The 19,527-nt window shown below is 46.0% G+C and overlaps 1 protein-coding gene across 1 annotated transcript in view; it reads left to right on the top strand.

Moving 5' to 3' along the window:
- The window catches only part of LOC115477495 (putative ATP-dependent RNA helicase DDX11-like protein 8), a 348,371-nt gene that overhangs the window by 156,329 nt on the left and 172,515 nt on the right, over nucleotides 1–19,527 (top strand).

Raw genomic sequence — 19,527 nt, 5'->3', positions numbered from 1 at the left:
CTTAGCATATTATTAACAACAAAAAAAAGCCTTTTCCCTTTTGTTGGTTTTGGGTGCCAATTAAGGGGGACTGAGATCTGTGGGGGGCCACCATCTAACATAGTAAATGACAGCAGATAAAGACCTGTACGGTCCGTCCAGTTTGCCCAACAAGATAAACTCATTTTACATGGTATGTGATACTTTATACCCGAATTTGATTTGTCCTTGCCATTCTCAGGGCACAGACCATAGAAGTCTTCTGAAGCTAACATCGAAACCCCTTAAAATTTACACTCCAGCCCATCCATATCTATTCAGTCACGATCAGGGCATAGATCGTAGAAGTCTGCCCAGCACCGGTTTCGCTTCCCAATTACTGACATCACCACCTAATCTCCACTAGGATTCCATGGATCCATTCCTTCTATACACGCTTCCTTTGTGTTTATCCCACGCATGTTTGAATTCCATTACCATTTTCATCTCCACCACCTCCAGTGGAAGGGCATTCCACATATCCACCACCCTCTCTGTGAAAAAATACTTCCTGACATTACTCCTGAGTCTGCCCCCCTTCAACCTCAATTCATGTCCTCTAGTCTACCGCCTTCCCATCTCTGAAAAAGGTTTGTTTGCGGATTAACACCTTTAAAATATTTGAATGTCTGTATTGTGTCACCCCTGTTTCTTCTTTTCTCCAAGGTATACATGTTCAGATCGGCAAGTCTCTCCTCCTACGGTTTGCAATGCAAATCCCAAACCATTTTTGTAGCTTTTCTTTGCACCGCTTCCAGTCTTTTTACATCTTTAGTAGGATACGGCCTCCAAAGCTGAACACAAGCCTCCTTTCCCTCATTGCTTGCCCTCCCAGATCCAGGGACAGGTTGAGGGCTGCTGTATGCCTCTGTTTCCCTTCCTTGAAGTAGGAAGGGAAACCTTGAGTGCCTGTGGAGGCAACAGAAAAGAGAGGAAAAAAAGGAGAGCTGCAGCACAGTAATTGTTATCCTTTCTAGTGGTCATTCTGTCCTACCACCAGGCGGCCCAGCCTTCTGCCTCACTGTGGCCTGTGGTAGTGTGTGGAGGATGCAGGGGGAGACTTGCTGTCCTTGGCAGGATTGAGTGCTGTAAGCACGGAGAAGCTGCAGTGCTGCTGCACATGTTGGTGCCAAGGGTTGGACTGCTCTGGAGCACCTTGTTGCTTCTCTGGAGGGTTGAAGAGAGCAGCCCTAGCATCTGAGGTTCCTGTTGAAGGGCTAAGTGCTCAGCCAGGATCAGATGCATCTTGGATCTTTCTCTGACAGGGTGGTGGTACTGGCCGCAGCCATCTTGGAAACAGTCCCCTTGACACAACAGCTACTGTGGCTGGAAGCAATAGTCTCCCAAGGCAAACAAATGATAGGGGCTTTGGGGAGGCCTTTGGAGGAGTGAAATTCCGTCCAGATTTTATTTTGGCAATGTACAGGATCTTTCTCCGACAGGGTGGTGGTACTAGCTGCAGCCGTTTTGGAAACAGTCCCCTTGGCAAAACAGCCACTGTAGCTGCAAGGAATAGAGGGTCTCCCAAGGCAGACAAGTGATAGGGTCCTTGGAGAGGCCTTTGGAAGGGTGGAGTTCCTCTGGATTTTATTTTGGCAATGTACAGGGCATTCTGTTTAAGAAAGAGGTTCGTCAGGGCAGCCCCAGGAGATGTCTCAGTGCAGCCAAAAGGCAGAGGCTTGAATGGTCAGATGACCTGGAGGATGATGGCTCAGTTTTCTATGACTAAGACCTGGCCCTGGATGGGGAAATGAATTTAGAGCAGGACCAACAGGCAGAAGATTCTTGGCTGGAGGACTTGTCTCTAGAGGAGGATCCCTCAGTGGTCTACATTTTTAATAGAAATGAGCTGGAAGAACTCATTACGCAGGTTTCGCCAGCTTTCAGTTTTGATGAGGAAAGCAAGGAGGATGAGGTCTATAACATTGATTCTTTGCTGAAGGTGATATGAAAGCATGCTAAGGCTTTCCCATGCATCAAGAACTCCAGGACGTGATCTGGGTTGAATGGGACTCACTGGGTTTGCCTTTGAAGATTGCATGCTCTATGGTAAGCTTATATCTGAATCTGGGAGAGGATAGGGATAACTTGAAGGTCCTGAAGAGAGATGCTGTGGTGACAACCATCACCAAGGAGGAACTGCATTTAAGGATCTGCAAGATCACAAGATGGAGGCAGCTCTTAGACAGAGCTTTCTCATTTCCTCTCTGGCTCTGCATGTGCCAATTTTGCAGAGGACTAATAGCTAGGGTGTGTTTTTGTTGGACCGAAAAGCTGTTAGATGGATCAGCGACATTTCTTTTTTTTTGTTTTTTTTGTATGAAGTCTTTATTGACCATTAAAACATAACAATAAGCTCAACGAGGAACGATAACATGGCACTATTGCATAATTTATACAGGCAGTCAAAGACACCTAGTGCACCCTTTTCCAACAGTTTCAACTTCCGTGTATTAACTTCATTGAACTTCAACATTTTTTGAGTTTTCACATATACATTTATCTCCCTCCCTGTACCCTCCCCCATCCCCCCTCAACCAACCCCATGGAACACCGCTTGCCACTCCCATCCATACCGAACTCTCATCACTCACACTTAGCACTTTGAGCACCAAGAATGAAATATTTCCATACCGAGTGCCATTTACTCTTCTGTTGCTTTCGCTCTGCTATGAGCCTCTCCATTTCACACACATATCTCAATTTATTAGGCCATCTCGTGATCGGAGGGACCCCCACCTGCTTCCAGTAGAATGCAATAACCACCCGTGTTGTACCAACTGCATGCCTCACCAGTGCCTGTTGGCTTGAGGTAAGACCTGCCACCTTGGCAGAGAAGAGGAAAACTTCTGGAGCCCAGGAAACGGGACACCCCACCCAGGTCTGCAGCCTACTATGGACCACTTTCCAGAACGCTCTAACTTTTACACAGCTCCACCACACATGCCCCATTGTCCCCCTTTGGCCACACTTCCTCCAGCACAGGCCTGAGGAGGCTGGGTATATTCGCTGGAGACGATCCGGGGTGAGATACCATCTAAACAGCACCTTCACTGCATTCTCCTTCAATGGTACATGGGTTGACACCCCCACCACTGCTCTTTCTATTCTCTCCCACTCAGTTTCACCCAGGACTACACCCAGCTCCCTCTCCCAGCTTCTCCTATGTATACTATAACATGGAGACTGTGCACTAGCACATTTATATAATCGACTTATCAGACCACAAGAGGAATAGGATTTTTCACAAATCTCCTCCAAACCTAGCCTTTCCCGGGTCATTACCACTCTATCTGCCTAAGTCCTAAGGAAATGAGAAAATTGGTGATACACGAATTTGTCCCCCCCCCCCCCCCCACCCCACAGGATATCTAGCCTTCAAGGCAGTAAAGGACAGAATAGAATCTGCTTCAAACATTTGGCCCCAGGTTCTCACACCCTCCCCATACCATCTTGTGAAGACCCCCTTCATGCTTCCTGGCAAGAATAGAGGGTTAAATGCTATTGGTGAAAAATGGGACAGAACACACTGTTTCTTGGGGAATAGACTGTCCAAGTAATAAAGTGTAACATGTACACACGGGCGCATATTCCCTCCCCCAGTGATCTAAAAGTCCTTGGAAGCCACATAAGGGCACCCAGTGGCCTCGAACCCATAGAATATTGTTCCAAGTGTACCCACTGTCGATCCGGATAGTCCTGATACCATTCAATTGCTGCCTTCCCTTGTGCCGCTCTGTAGTACCATATGAGGTTAGGGTACGTGATAGCCGTGGACGTTTACCTGTCCAGATGAAGCGCACTATGCAATCTTGTAATGCTGCTATAAATCGCCTGGGCATCATCACAGGCATCACCTGAAATAGATATAACAAACGTGGCATGACATTCATCTTGACAATAGCTATTCTACCAAACCATGAGACTGCCAGGTCCCCCCACCTTTCCAGATCTGCCGCAATATTTCTAGCCAGGCCCTTATAATTAGCCGAAAAAAGCTCGGAGAGGTCTGTGGTCAGATTCACCCCCAAGTATCTAAGTTGCTTTTTGGCCCAGCGAAAAGAAAAGGATGTCCTTATGGATTCATCTACCTCCACGGGAAGTGTTACATTCAAAGCCTCTGATTTTGCCATATTTACCTTAAACCCGGATACTGCCGAGTATTCATATATGATACGTATGAGACTCGGAAACGTTGAGAAGGGGCGAGTCACAAACAACAAAACATCATTGGCGAAAAGGGCCATCTTGTGTGTTCTATCTCCTATTCTAACTCTCGAGATAGCCGGATCCATTCGCACTCTGGACGCAAAAGGTTCCATAACCATAGCAAATAGTAAGGGTGACGAGGGACATCCCTGTCGGGTTCCTCTGTACAGTGTAAACAGCTCCGAATTGCTCCCATTGACCCTCACACATGCTCTGGGGGAATTGTAGAACGCCTGTATCCACCTCCTAAACTGCGCCCCGAACCCCAAGACCTCCAGAACCTTATACATAAAGGGCCAGTAAACCCTATCAAAGGCTTTTTCTGCGTCCAGACTAAGAAGACTGGTCTCTGATCTCTCTTAACCAAATACACAAGATCTACTACACACCTTATGTTATCCATTGACTTGTGATAGGACATAAAGCCCACTTGATCAGGATGTATGAGAACCGGGAGCAACAGCACTAGATGGCTTGCCAGCACCTTAGCCAATATTTTAACAGTGTTTAAGACCGAGATAGGCCTGTATGAACCACATTCAGTACGGTCTTTGTCTGGTTTGGGCAATACCGCTATCCAGGCCTCCTTCATAGAGAGGGGCAAAGATCCCCCCCTCCCCACCTGATTAAACAAATCCACCATAAGTGGAGCCAACTCGGGTGCCAACCTCTTGTAAAACTCATTGGGAAATCCATCCAAGTAACAACGAACGCGGACAGATCACCCCCATGGATACCTGAATGTGGAGTCCCACAAGGATCCCCCCTCTCACCAACCTTATTCAACCTAATGATGATACCTTTAGCCAAACCTTTAGCCAACCAAAACCTCAACCTCTACATATATGCAGATGACTTCACAATCTACATCCCGTTCAAACATGATCTAAATGAAATCCCCAACGAGATAACCAAAGCCTCCAAACAATGCACACATGGGCAGATGCATTCCAACTGAAGCTTAACGCAGAAAAAACACAATGTCTTGTACTCACCTCACAACATAACACAACAAATGTCTCCGCCATAATCACACCATACTGTTTTCTTCCTGTCTCACAAAACTTGAAAATTCTTGGAGTCACCATTGATCGAAACCTCACTCTTGATACCCACGTGAAAAACACGACGAAAAAGATGTTCTACTCCATGTGGAAACTCAAAAGAGTAAAACTGTTCTTCCCGAGACACATCTTCCGTACCTGCTACAATGGTAATAAATCATCTGGACTACTGCAACGCACTGTAAGCTGGCTGTAAAGAACAGACTATCAAAAAAATTCAAACTGCCCAGAACACTGCCGCCAGACTCATATTTGGAAAAACCAAATATGAAAGTGCAAAACCCTTAAGAGAGAAACTCCACTGGCTCCCACTCAAGGAACGAATTGCATTCAAGATCTGCACGATTGTACACAAAATCATTCACGCAGATGCCCCAATATACATGCTAAACCTCATGGACCTACCTCCCAGAAACGCCACAAGATCATCCCGCAAATTTCTCAACCTACGCCCCCCCAGCTGTAAAGGACTAAAATACAAGCTGGTGCATGCCACTACCTTCTCTTACAGGAGTAACATAGTAGATGATGGCAGAAAAAGACCTGCACGGTCCATCCAGTCTGCCCAACAAGATAACTCATATTTGCTACTTTTTGTGTATACCCTACTTTGATTTGTACCTGTGCTCTTCAGGGCACAGACCGTATAAGTCTGCCCAGCACTATCCCCGCCTCCCAACCACCAGCCCCGCCTCCCAACCACCGGCTCTGGCACAGACCGTATAAGTCTGCCCAGCACTATCCTCGCCTCCCAACCACCAGCCCTGCCTCCCAACCACCGGCTTTGGCACAGACCGTACAAGTCTGCCCAGCACTATCCCCGCCTCCCAACCACCAGTCCCGCTTCCCACCACCGGCTCTGGCACAGACCGTATAAGTCTGCCCAGCACTATCCCCGCCTCCCAACCACCAGCCCCACCTCCTGATCTTGACTAAGCTCCTGAGGATCCATTCCTTCGGCACAGGATTCCTTTATGCTTATCCCACACATGTTTGGGAGCACACAGCTATGGAATGCATTACCTACAGACCTGAAAACAATCAACAAAATAACCACCTTTCGCAAACCTCTGAAGACACACTTCTTCAGCAAAACCTACAATGAGAACCAATAATCGATGACCTCACTAAACCACCCCACCAACCTACTCAGTTATGAAAGTCCACCTTCTATAACTACCCTAATCAATCCCTTCTTTCCTCTCTCTTCCCTACGTAATCTTTACATAATACTAACTGTATCTGATATCCTGAAATGACAATGCTATTAAAACTATGTAAGCCTCATTGAGCCTGCAAATAGGTGGGAAAATGTGGGATACAAATGCAATAAAATAAAAAATAAATAATCTAGCCCAGGTGATTTACAAGAAGGCAGACCTCTAATGGCCTCCTGTATTTCCACAGGGGTAACCGGCTTATCCAGCATTGCCTGTTGTTGTTGGGTCAAGGAAGAGAGTTCGCTATCAGGTATTGCTCTACAGAATCCAAGGCTAGGCTAATCTCCTGTGCATATAGTGCTTGATAAAATTCCCCAAATCGTTTGCGTATTTGCTCTGATTTACGTAATTCACCTCCCTTGGTATCACGCACCTTCAGGATCGAGCGGTCAGCTTTTTGCCTACGCAGCTGTGTAGCCAGGAGGCGTCCAGCCTTATTAGCAAAACTCATAGGAGGCCACCCTGTTTTTCGCCTGCAACAAACTAAGCTGTTCTGAGTAAATAGAATCAAGCAACATTCTCTGCCCCCTCAGCTCTTGCAAGACCTGAGCGGACCCACTGGCCTTATGTTGGACCTCCAGCAAACAAATTCTTTCCAAACAACTTGCTATCTGTGCCTTACGGGCCTTGGAGCATTTGTTGGCTAATTGCAAGAAATAGCCCCTGGATACCGCCTTCATAGCATCCCACACTGTGCTGATTGATGGCCCCGAATCAAGATTAACCACTAGAAATGACCAAGTGCTTTCAAATTCTATTACATCTTATGTGGAGTGCCTCAGGGATCGCCGCTTTCACCGACTCTCTTCAACTTAATGATGACACCACTGGCAGAATCATTATCCAATCAAGGACTCAATCCTTACATCTATGCTGATGATGTCACAATATATATCCCGTTCAGAAATGATTTAACAGAAATCACAAAGAAAATCAATCATAGCTTCCAAATAATGAATTCATGGGCCAATGCATTCCAACTAAAGCTGAATGCTGATAAGACTCAATGCCTTATCCTTTCATCGCAATATAACAAGGTCAGTTATGCTAATATTAACACTCCAAACCACGTTCTTCCTGTCTCAGATACCTTGAAACTCCTAGGAGTCACAATTGATCAAAATCTTACCCTAGGAAGCCATGCAAAAAATGTAAGAAAATGTTCCATGCAATGTGGAAACTTAAAAGAGTTAAACCTTTCTTCACAAGGGAGGTTTTTCGCAACCTGGTACAGTCAGTGGTGTTAAGCCATTTGGACTATTGCAATTCCATTTATGCTGGATGTAAAGCACAAATCATTAAGAGACTTCAGACAGCCCAAAACACTGCAGCCAGACTCATATTTGGAAAGGCGAAATATGAAAGTGCCAAACCCCTCACAGAAAAATTACACTGTCTACCATTAAAAGATCGAATTGAATTCAAAATCTGTACCCTGGTCCACAAAATTATTCATGGTGAGGCCCCGACATACATGTTTGACCGTGTCAATTTACCAGCAAGGAATACAAAAAGTTTGTCACGTACTTTCTTGAATCTCCATTATCTCAATTGCAGAGGACATAAATTTAAATCAATATATGCGTCTAGTTTCTCCTACATTTGTACGCAACTTTGGAATGCATTGCCGAATGCCATAAAAACAACACACGATTTGGCAGCCTTCTGGAAACTATTAAAGACTAATCTGTTCAGAGAGACTTAGCAAAAGGACCCTTCTTAAAAAACAGGACATCAGAACTGTACCAGAATTACTTAACATTGAATTATGCATATTTTGGTTACTTTATCACATTGTCATTATTGAACGCTTTTCACTACCCTTGATTTCAGCACCTGAAATGTATTGATTACCGATTTTATTCTAAATTACTGTGTACTCTATTTACTCTGATTGGAACATTCTTCTGTATTTCTTATTCCGGAAATGGCGATCACCACTACGGTATTTGTAAGCCACATTTAGCCTGCAAAGAGGTGGGAAAATGTGGGATATAAATGCAGAAAATAAATAAATAAGTATTCGTTTAACGTTTTTCTATAGCCCTCTACCACCTCCCCTTCCTGCAAAACGCTAGCATTTAGCATCCATTTCTTATCCTTTGTTTCTACCCTTATACTTGGCAAGGAGACCCAAACTGGGGCATGGTCCGAAAGTGTCATGTTGCCTATCCCCGCCTCCAGTCCCCTCTCCACCAGTGCAATATCTAAAAATATATAGTCAATACGAGAATATGAGTGATGCACTGGTGAATAAAATGTGTAGTCTCTATCCTTCATATGTGTCAATCTCCACAAGTCCACTGTGCCCATGGAGTAAGCTAAGGATTCCAGTGCTAGCGCCTCCTTTTTCCCCTCAGTTCTGGTGGCTCCTGTTCAGTCTAGACCAGGGTTCACCACGGCATTAAAGTTGCTCCGCAATATTAGAGAACCCAGGGCAAATACCGCCAAAGAGTGCCTGACCTTCGCAAAAAAATCCACTTGGTCAATTTTAATGTGCAAAAATATAAAATGCCCTCCCAGATCCCTCTTAACATTCATTACTTGTGCCACCACCGAGGAGTGTATCAATATTGCCACCCCACCTTTTTTTGAGCCCTCAACGGAAGCAAAGTATGCCACCGGGTAACTAGAGTGAGAGACACATTTTTCATGTCTTCACCCCAAATGCGTTTCCTGCAAGAGAACCAAGTGTGGTCTGAGCTGCTTAAGTTCCTTATAGAACTTCTGTCTCTTCTGAGGCATATTCAAGCCCCTAACGTTATAAGATATTATCTTTAAATCTGTACTCATCTCATGGTATATAAACAACGCATGTCTTTATTACACATCAAAAACCCTACATCCTGGTAGTGAGAACCCCTAAACCTTAGTACCAAGCAGTGTCCCCTGCCCCCCCACCCGCACACCCCATACCCCCTACGAAGCGTTGTGGTGTGCTTATTCAGAGTTTCCACGTGCTCGTTGAGTTTCAGCTCTGTCTCCTCCACCCTGCCTCCCAGTTCTCTGAGATCCAAACTCAGCGAATCCATTTGCTCCAAAATCTCATCCTTGGATTGTTTAATCTCGTCCTGGATGTTGGACAGAAATTTTCAGAGCTCACTGGAAATGCCCTTTTTTGAGGGGGAAATGCGTGTCTCAGCCAGGGACAAGGCGGAATCGGAGTCCGATGGAGAGGCCCACCCTGTAGACTCGTGGCGTTTAGTGGCCCTGCCCGCCATGCTTCTCTCCTGCCTCTCTACATCTTTTTTCCGAGCTTTACTCATGACTACTGCTGTTTAAGGAAGAAATCAGTTCGCCTTTGCCACCTTTTTTTCCCGTTAGCGACAGCTATTTAGCTTTTTAATCGGGTGCTGGGAGAGGAGCTATGAAGCTAAGCTGCCATGTTGTCCGATGATGTCCGATCAGCGACATTTCTTAGCCTTAAGGATCTGGAATTGTCTAAGATTGAGATGGAACCTCCTTTCTGGCGGATGCCCTTTAGTCCCCCCAGACTAGTCCTGAACCCACTGTATTTGGGGGGTGGGGGGAGCAAGGTAGGGGAGAGGCTAGTCCTATTTGACAAATTGGAGCAGAAGGATACAGAATGTTTGCTGCAGTTTCAAGAGTAATGAGTGTTCTGACATTTTTTATTTTTGTTTCTTTGTTGTCATTTGTTTCCATATGTTGAAAACAAAAAAAGAGAATAAGAAGGAAAAGGGGGATTTCCCCTTGGTTCCTGTTCAGTTAATGGAAAAACGTGCAATGGTCAATAAAGGGAGAAGGGGTTTTGGGGCTGGGTTCATCTGGCTTTGTTAGAGAAATACTGATTAGCTGATGACTGCATAGGACAGTTATAGCTCTCTCAGACTTCAAAGGTTCTCACTCTGTTGGTATGAGTGAATAACCCAAGCGTCTGGACCAGTCTGGAGGGACTAAAAGAAAGAAATTTAGCAGATAAGATCTAATTTCTTCATTTTAGCATTTAAATTCTGATTTATACATGTCCATGACTTTTAAAATGACCCCTTATGGATGCATCTCAATGCAAAAGTAGAGTACCCTGGCCCCGATGCTCAAAAGTAAACGCGGGCACTAGAGGCCACTAGTGCCATATTAGTGCCCACATTTACCTGCACAGAATGGTCAGAGGCTTGGAGCGCAGGAACAAATGAGCATGTAGATGAACAATGCAAGTAGCATGCTAATGTAGTCAAGCTCATGTTAATGAAGTCATTTTATATGCCTTCCAATGCTCAGAAAAGAGCACCCGAACCAAAACTGCCTTACCACTGCAAAAAATAACGCCAGGTCAGAGCATGCATTAGGGTGTTGGAGGAGAAGATTTCTCATGATTCTTTCTGCAAAATCTGCTGGTTTTGATAGGAAGCAGAAGGAAGCCCATACAAGCCCTTAAGCGCTGGTCATGAGAAACAGCAGACCCAAGCAAAAGCACACATTGGCATCTGTTTCCTGTACATAGTAACATAGTAGATGACGGCAGAAAAAGACCTGCCCAAGTCTGCCCAAGAAGATAAATTCATATGTGCTACTTTTTTTATTTGTACTGTCCTCTTCAGTGCACAGACTGTATAAGTCTGGCCAGCCCTATCCCCGCCTCCCAACCACCAACCCCGCCTCCCAACCACCAGCTCTGGCACAGACCCTATAAGTCTGCCCAGCACTATCCCTGCTTCCCACCACCGGCTCTGGCACAGACCGTATAAGTCTGCCTAGCACTATCCCCGCCGCCCAACCACCAGCCCCGGCACAGACCGTATAAGTCTGCCCAGCACTAGTCCCGCCTCCCACCACTAGCTCTGGCACAGACCGTATAAGTCTGCCCAGCACTATCCCCGCCTCCCACCACCGGCTCAGGCACAGACCGTATAAGTCTGCCCAGCACTATCCCCGCCGCCCAACCACCAGCCCCGGCACAGACCGTATAAGTCTGCCCAGCACCAGCCCCGCCTCCCAACCACCAGCCCCAGCACAGACCGTATATGTCTGCCCAGCACTAGCCCCGCCTCCCAACCACCAGCTCTGCCACCCATTCTAGGCTAAGCTCCTGAGTACCTAAATTTAAAACATCAGTGCTAAATTTTTTTTTAAAGAAAGCTTATATTTAGGTTGCAGAAAATAGATGCCAATATATGCTAAACATTCGGGTTTTACCAGGTGTACATTTACAGGAGTTGAGCTTACTGCGGAACTCTTTTGCATATGCGCCAAGCACAATCCTCCTGCAGAACTCCCTAATGTTCATCGCTATGAGCATGCCTATATTTGCATCTCATTAGAGTTGAGCATTAAGGTGGTGGTCTTCTGCACTGTTCCGGTGGTATTTTTACTATGCTATTCAGAATAGTGCTGGAGTTTTGAGCATCGGGGCCCATTTGCACATTGGTGGAAGCCCAGTTTTTTTTTCTGTCCTTTAGGGGGTAATTTTATAAAGCTTTAATCACATGTAAAACCTGTTTTCCTTATCAAGCATATGAATCCAGAGACAAGTAGGTTATGACTTTCTACCAGCAGGTGGAGATAGAGGATATACTGAACTCTGATATAGGATAGTAAACAGCCTGGTCATTCAGTATCTCAGCAGTCCGTAGATAGTCTCTCAGCAGCTCCTGGTATCATCTGAGGCAGTGGCTCCTGTCCCAGGTTGCTGCTTCAGTTGAGCCTGGGAGTAATTGGGCTGATGCTGGTGCTTATATAGGGAGTATGCCTAGTGGTACCAGGTCCCTCCCCCCTCCAGCCATGAGATTCTCCTTTCTCACCAACTCCCCCCCCCCCCCCCCCCAAACCCTGATAAAGCTCTCCGTAAGCACAAGGGGCAATTGCCTTCCAAGCACACAGTTTTTCTGCAGTGAGTGGCTGAATAATTGGAGGGGGTCAAATTATACTGAAGCCAGCTCTTTTCTTACAGAGAAATGGTTGTTGCAACTCCTAGGTAGGAGTGAGTACCGCTTTAAATATTTGTTTGATGCCAGGTTTCTTAGTAGTTTTACTTTTACTTTGTTTCTCTGCTGCAATAATCTTTGTTAAGCTGTTCCCGCTTCCAGGAGCGGAGCAGCAGCGTGAGCACTCTGTGTAAGGATGTTTCTGAGGTAGTTCTCCTCTGCAGTAATGATGGGCGCTGTGTGAGGTTGTCAGGTTTCTGCCTTCTCAGCCTTTATCTCAAGATCCTCGGTGGCTGAAGCACCGGTGGCCATCCCAACTTCTCTCGGCGTGGATGTTGAGGGCCTAGAGTTCACCTCCTCGGGTCTTTTTGAGGGTGTCTCCCGAGTTTTGTTTGCTTCAAGGAAAGATTCCACTAAGAGGAATTATTCTTTCAAATGGAGGAGGTTTGCCGTCTGGTGTGACAGCAAGGCCTTACATCCTCGCTCTTGTCCTACACAGACCCTGCTTGAATACCTTCTACACTTGTCAGTCTGGTCTAAAGACCAACTCCGTAAGGGTTCACCTTAGTGCAATTAGTGCTTATCATCCACGTGTAGAGGGTAAACCTATCTCTGGACAGCCTTTAGTTGTTCGCTTCATGAGAGGTTTCCTTTTGTTAAAGCCCCCTGTCAAACCTCCGCCAGTGTCATGGGATCTCAACGTCGTTCTCACCCAGCTGATGAAGCCTCCTTTTGAGCCACTGAATTCCTGCCATCTGAAGTATTTGACCTGGAAGGTCATTTTCTTGGTGGCTGTTACTTCAGCTCGTAGAGTCAGTGAGCTTCAAGCCTTGGTAGCCCAGGCTCCTTATACTAAATTTCATCATAACAGAGTAGTCCTCCGCACTCACCCTAAGTTCTTGCCAAAGGTGGTGTCGGAGTTCCATCTGAACCAGTCAATTGTCTTGCCAACATTTTTTCCCCATCCTCATACCCGCCCTGCTGAACGTCAGTTGCATACATTGGATTGCAACAGAGCATTATTATTCTCTTTTTTTTGTGGAGCGGACAAGCCCCTTCAGACAGTCCGCTCAAATGTTTGTTTCTTTCGACCCCAACAGAAGGGAAGTTGCTGTCGGGAAACGCACCATTTCAAATTGGCTAGCAGATTGCATTTCCTTCACTTAGCCCAAGCTGGGCTGACTCTTGAGGGTCATGTCACGGCTCATAGTATTAGAGCCATGGCAGCGTCGCTGGCCTACTTTAAGTCAGCCACTATTGAAGAGATTTGCAAGGCTGCGACGTGGTCTTCGGTCCACACCTTAACATCTCACTACTGCCTTCAGCAGGATACCCGACGCGACAGTCTGTTTGGGCAGTTGGTGCTGCAGAATCTGTTCGGGGTTTAGAATCCAACTCCACCCTCCAGGCCCATTTTTGTTCTGTTCCAGGCTGCACTCTCAGTTAGTTGTTTTCTTCGTAGGTCAATCCTTGTTATGTCCTCGCCGTTGCAAGGCCCAATTGACCTTTCTTTGTGTTTTGAGTGAGCCTGGGGGCTAGGGATACCCCATTTGTGAGAACAAGCAGCCTGCTTGTCCTCGGAGAAAATGAAGATACATACCTGTAGCAGGTATTCTCCGAGGACAGCAGGCTGATTGTTCTCACATACCAGCCCGCCTCCCCTTTGGAGTTGTCTTTCCTTTTCTTTGTTTGTTATCAAACTGACTGGACTCTCGCGCAACAGGCAGGAAGCTGATGGCCGTGCCTGCGCGCGATCGAAGGCTCTAGCAAACTTTTGTTGCTAGAGAGATTTCCGATCTCGGGGGCTGCCATGGACGTCACCCATTCGTGAGAACAATCAGCCTGCTGTCCTCGGAGAATATCTGCTACAGGTATGTATCTTCATTTTCTGCCCGGGGTTCTCTCCAGCCTCCTGCCCTTTACATTGATGGGCTACAGGTTCACCCTTTCATCCCTCTGGTCAGGGGCCATCTTTTGACCTTTTCTGAAGAGTGGACCAAGATTACGTCAGACTGATGGATGTTGGATATTATCAGAGAGGGTTACAAATTATAGTTCTCCTCTCTCATCCTCCTGAAGATTGGAGAGTGGCCAATGTTATGCTGATTTTTTAAAAAGAGTTCCAGGGTGATCTGGGAAATTACAGACCAGTAAGCCTGTCTTCAGTGCTGGCAAAATAGTGGAAACTATTATAAAGAATAAAATTATGGAACACATAGAGGGGCATAATCTCCAAGGACGGTGCCGCGAAGGGGCGGAGCCAACCGTATTTTCGAAAAAGATGGCCGGCCATCATTTTTCGATAATACGGTTGGGGCCGGGTTTGAGATGGCCGGCATCGGTTTTCAGCGATAATGGTAACTAATGGCAGCCATCTCAAACCCGGCCAAATCCAAGGCATTTGGTCATGGGAGGAGCCAGCATTTGTAGTGCACTGGTCCCCCTCACATGCCAGGACATCAACCGGGCTCCCTAGGGGGCACTTCTAAAAAGTAAAAAAAAATAAAATAAAAATAGCTCCCAGGTGCATAGCTCCCTTACCTTGGGTGCTGAGCCCCCCCAAAATCCAATCCCCACAACTATACACCACTACCATAGCCCTAAGGGGTGAAGGGGGGCACCTACATGTGGGTACAGTGGGTTTCGGGTGGGTTTTGGAGGGCTCCCATTTTCCACTACAAGTGTAACAGGTTGGGGGGGGGGGTATGGGCCTGAGCTGCCTGCCTGAATTCCACTGCAGCCACCACAACTGCTCCAGGGACCTGTATACTGCTGCGATGGACCTGAGTATGACATTTGAGGCTGGCAAAAAAAGTTTTTAAAGTTGTTTTTTTTAGGGTGGGAGGGGGTTAGTGACCACTGGGAGAGTCAGGGGAGTTATCCCCGATTCCCTCCGGTGGTCATCTGGTCAGTTGGGGCACTTTTTTGGGACTTGGACCTGAAAAAAAAGGGACCAAATAAAGTGGACCAAATTCTCATCAAGGCCAACTTTCTTTTTTCCATGATCGGGCGAAGTCGGCCATCTCAATGCACGCCCACGTCCTGCCTTCGCTACCGTGCCGACACGCCCCCTTGAACTTTCACCGGCCCCATGACGGAAAGCAGTTGGAGCCGGCCAAAATCGGCTTTCGATTATACCGATTTGGCTGACTTCAGAAGATCGCCGGCCATCTCCCGATTTGTGTCGGAAGATGGCTGGCGATCTCTTTCAAAAATAAGCTGGATAGACAAACATGGCTTAAAGGGACAAAGTCAGCCAAAGGAAGCCTTACCTCACCCGTTTGCTTAATTTCTTTGAAGGCGTGAATAAACATATGGATAATGGTGAACCAGTTGATGTTGTGTATATTGATTTTCAGAAAGTTTTTGACAAAAGTTCCTCATCAGAGACTCCTGAGAAAAGTAAGAAGTCATGAGATAGGTGGCATTGTCCTTCTGTGGATTAGGGATTGGTTATTTGACAGGAAACAGAGGGTAGGGTTAAATGGCCTTTTATCTGAATAAAGGCGGCTGAATATTGGAGTGTTGCAGGGATCTGTACTGGGACTGGTGCTATTTAACATGTTCCAATTTGCAGATCATGTATAAATAACGAGTGAGGTGATTAAATTTGCAGATGACACAAAACTATTCAAAGTTGTCAAAATGCATGTGGATTGTGAAAAATTACAGGAAAACCTTAGGAAACTGGAAGACTGGTCATCCAAATGGCAGACGAAATTTAATGTGGACAAATGCAAAGTAATGCACATTGGGAAGAATAATCCGAATCATAGTTACCTGATACTGGTGTTCACCTTAGGCGTCAGCACTCAAGAAAAAGATCTAGGTGTCATTGTAGATAATATATTGAAATCTTCTGCCCAGTGTGTGGCGGTGGCCAAAAAAGCGAACAGGATACTAGGAATTATTAGGAAAAGGATGCAAAGTAAGAATATTATAATGCCCCTGTAATGCTCCATGTTGCAACCTCACCTTGAGTATTGTTCAGTTCTGGTCACCGTATCTCAAAAAAGGTATAGTGGTATTAGAAAAGATTCAAAGAAGAGCAACTAAAATGATAAAGGGGATGGAACTCCTCCCATATGAGGAAAGGCTAAAAATGTTAGGCCTCTTTTGAAGAAATAAATAAATTTTATTGTGTGAGGATTCCTGGATAATAGGTGAGGAAGTTGCCAGGGAAAAGAGCAGGAAGGGGAGATTTCCCCGTGAAAACTTAAACTACAAGTCCCAGGTTCCTCGGAGTAGATGGCCTACCCCTTCTCAGAGATACAAGCATCTTATTTCCTCTGAGATGGAGGAAGACTACAGTTCCCAAAAGCCTCTGCATAAAACTCCAGATCCTATTAAGGAGGAGAGTAAGAACTACAGGTCCCAGGCTCCAGGTAAGGAGGGTGGGGACTGGTTCAGAGAGGATAATCAGCTGGGGAATATACAGGGAGAACAGCTGATGGACTGGCAACCAGAGGCAGGAGTGGAGATGTCCCAAGGGGTAGTGGAAGCCGGTGTTGAACTCATGGATATCTCTGCACTGACCCAGGTACAGGGAAAAAGGCTGAAAGGGTTTATAACAGCCCTATTTTCTAGCCTGGGTGGGAAGTGGAGGAGTGCTTGACAGCAGAAACTCTGGGCGTCTGAACAGGGGAGTCCCGGTGAAGCTCACTGCAGAAGCGGTGCTTGCAGCTGGTATTCGTGTTGTGTGGCTCAAATCTGACCCAAGTGGGTGGAATCCAGGTGTTAAAGGCTGATAGAGGGAGGGGGGTCCCTTCAGCCACTGTATGTATGAGAGGTGAAGGAAAAGGTTTGAGCTTGATACAGGGAACTGTGTTATTTAAAAGACTTAATCTACAGAAGAACTGCATTCTGTGGGAATCTTTGAACTTTGGTAGGGGGTGAACTTACCTCAAGTACTAAAACTGAAAAACAAGTTAGACACAGGAGACTGGGAAAGGGAGAGGAGGTTTAGTTACTTGCAGGGTGCTGCCCTAGGCAGTGCCTAGAGAGAGTCCGTGTCTTTTGGCTCCAGATTCCGAAAGACTGTACGGAGCTATAAAGGAGAAGCTGTAATTTGAAAGCCCCTTTTAAAGGAAGAATTACAGCGCTTATAAACTGTTTGTGTTGGGAAATGGACCATATTTTGGAGTTATTGAAGAAAATCTCACCAAGCCAGGAGTGTTGAATTTGATTTCGAAGTTGTACAGGGCAGAGCAGGAGGCGACCTCGGTCCCAGAGAGAGGCGTGGTGACAATTGTTATGTTTTATGGTATGTTGTATGTGGCTTGTTCCCAACTTTTATAGATATAGCGGGTTATAAGTAAAGCTTTATTATTTTATTATTGAGGTCTACAAAATCCTGAGTGGTGTAGAATGAGTAGAAGTGAATTGATTTTTCATTCTTTCAAAAATGACAAAGACCAGGGGACACTCAATGAAGTTATATGGAACTACTTTTAAAACAAGTAGGTGGAAATATTTTTTCACTCAAAGAATAGTTATACCCTGGAACTTGTTGCCGGAGGATGTGGTAACAGCGTTAGCTATCTGGGTTTAAAATAGGTTTGGACCAGTTCCTTCAGGAAACGTCCATAGTCTGCTATTGAGACAGACATGGATAAGCCACTTCTTGGATTGGTAGCATGGAATGTTGCTACTATTTGGGTTTCTGCCAGGTACTTGTGACCTGGATTGGCCACTGTTGGAAACAGGATACTGGGCTAGATAGACCATTGGTCTGACCCAGTATGGCTATTCTTATGTTCTTAGAGTTTTTTTTCTTGGAGGAGTGGCCTAGTGGTTAGGGTAGTGGACTTTGGTCCTGGGGAACTGAGTTCAATTCCCACTTCAGGAACAGGCAGCTCCTTGTGACTTTGGGCAAGTCACTTAATCCTCCATTTGCCCTATGTGAGCTGCATTGAGTCTGCCATGAGTGGGAAAGCGCGGGGTACAAATGTAACAATAATTCCCCATTCAAAGCTTCATCAAAGTGACAGAGTTTTTCACAGTAACCACCTTTGTAGTGGTTTCTATTCCCTTTCATGACAAGGTTTTTACTCCACATGGAGGAGTAGCCTAGTGGTTAGTGCTGCAGACTTTGATCCTGGGGAACTGGGTTCGATTCCCACTGCAGCTTCTTGTGACTCTGGGCAAATCACTTAACCTTCCATTGCTCCAGGTACAAATAAGTACCTGTATATACTATGTCTTTTCCATCCTAGTTGCAAAAAAACACAAAAAGATGGAGTGGAGGAGTGGCCTAGTGGTTAGGGTGGTGGACTTTGGTCCTGAGGAACTGAGTGGAGGAGTGGCCTAGTGGTTAGGGTGGTGGACTTTGGTCCTGAGGAACTGAGTTCGATTCCCACTTCAGGCACAGGCAGCTCCTTGTGACTCTGGGCAAGTCACTTAACCCTCCATTGCCCCAGGTACAAATAAGTACCTGTATACAATATGTAAGCTACATTGAGCCTACCATGAGTGGGAAAGCGCGGGGTACAAATGTAACAAAAAAAATATCAAGTCCCAATCCCATTCCTTGTCTCTTAAATAGAAAAGTTTATTCATTTATGGAAAGGGTGGTGGAAGTGTGGAATAGCCTCCTGGTGGAGGTTGTGGTGACGAGGACTGAGTCAGAGTTTAAGACAACATGGGACAAGCATGTGGGATCCCTTAGGAAAAGGAAGAGTTAAGGGTTATGGAGGATGGGCAGACTGGATGGGTCATTTGGCCTTTATCTGCCATCATATCTTTATGTTTCTATGTTTCTGTTTTGTGGCTCCAAAGAAAGGAGTCTCCCATCGGCCAATCCTTGATCTCAAGAGGGTCAACAAGTTTCTGTGCGTCAAACGTTTCTGCATGGAAATGGTGCGCACTGTGATAGCAGTGGTCCATTCGGGAGAGTTTTTCACAATCCTGGATCTCGAGGAGGTTTAATTCCACATTCCCATTTGGCCTCCCCACGTCCTTAGCTATTTTCAGTTCACAGCTCTGCCATTCAGCCTTTCTACTGCTCCCAGGACCTTTTCCAAGGTCATTGAGGTGGCAGCATTCCTTAGACAAGAGGGGATCAAGGTTCACCCTTACCTGGATAATTGGTTGATCAGAACATCCTCCTTTCAGGAGAGTGTTTGAGTCATGTCT

This window comes from Microcaecilia unicolor, chromosome 9, assembly GCF_901765095.1.
Source record: "Microcaecilia unicolor chromosome 9, aMicUni1.1, whole genome shotgun sequence".
Taxonomy (NCBI): Eukaryota; Metazoa; Chordata; class Amphibia; order Gymnophiona; family Siphonopidae; genus Microcaecilia; species Microcaecilia unicolor.
The sequence above is the reverse complement of the archived record's forward strand: the minus strand, read 5'-3'. Positions and strand labels throughout refer to the sequence as shown.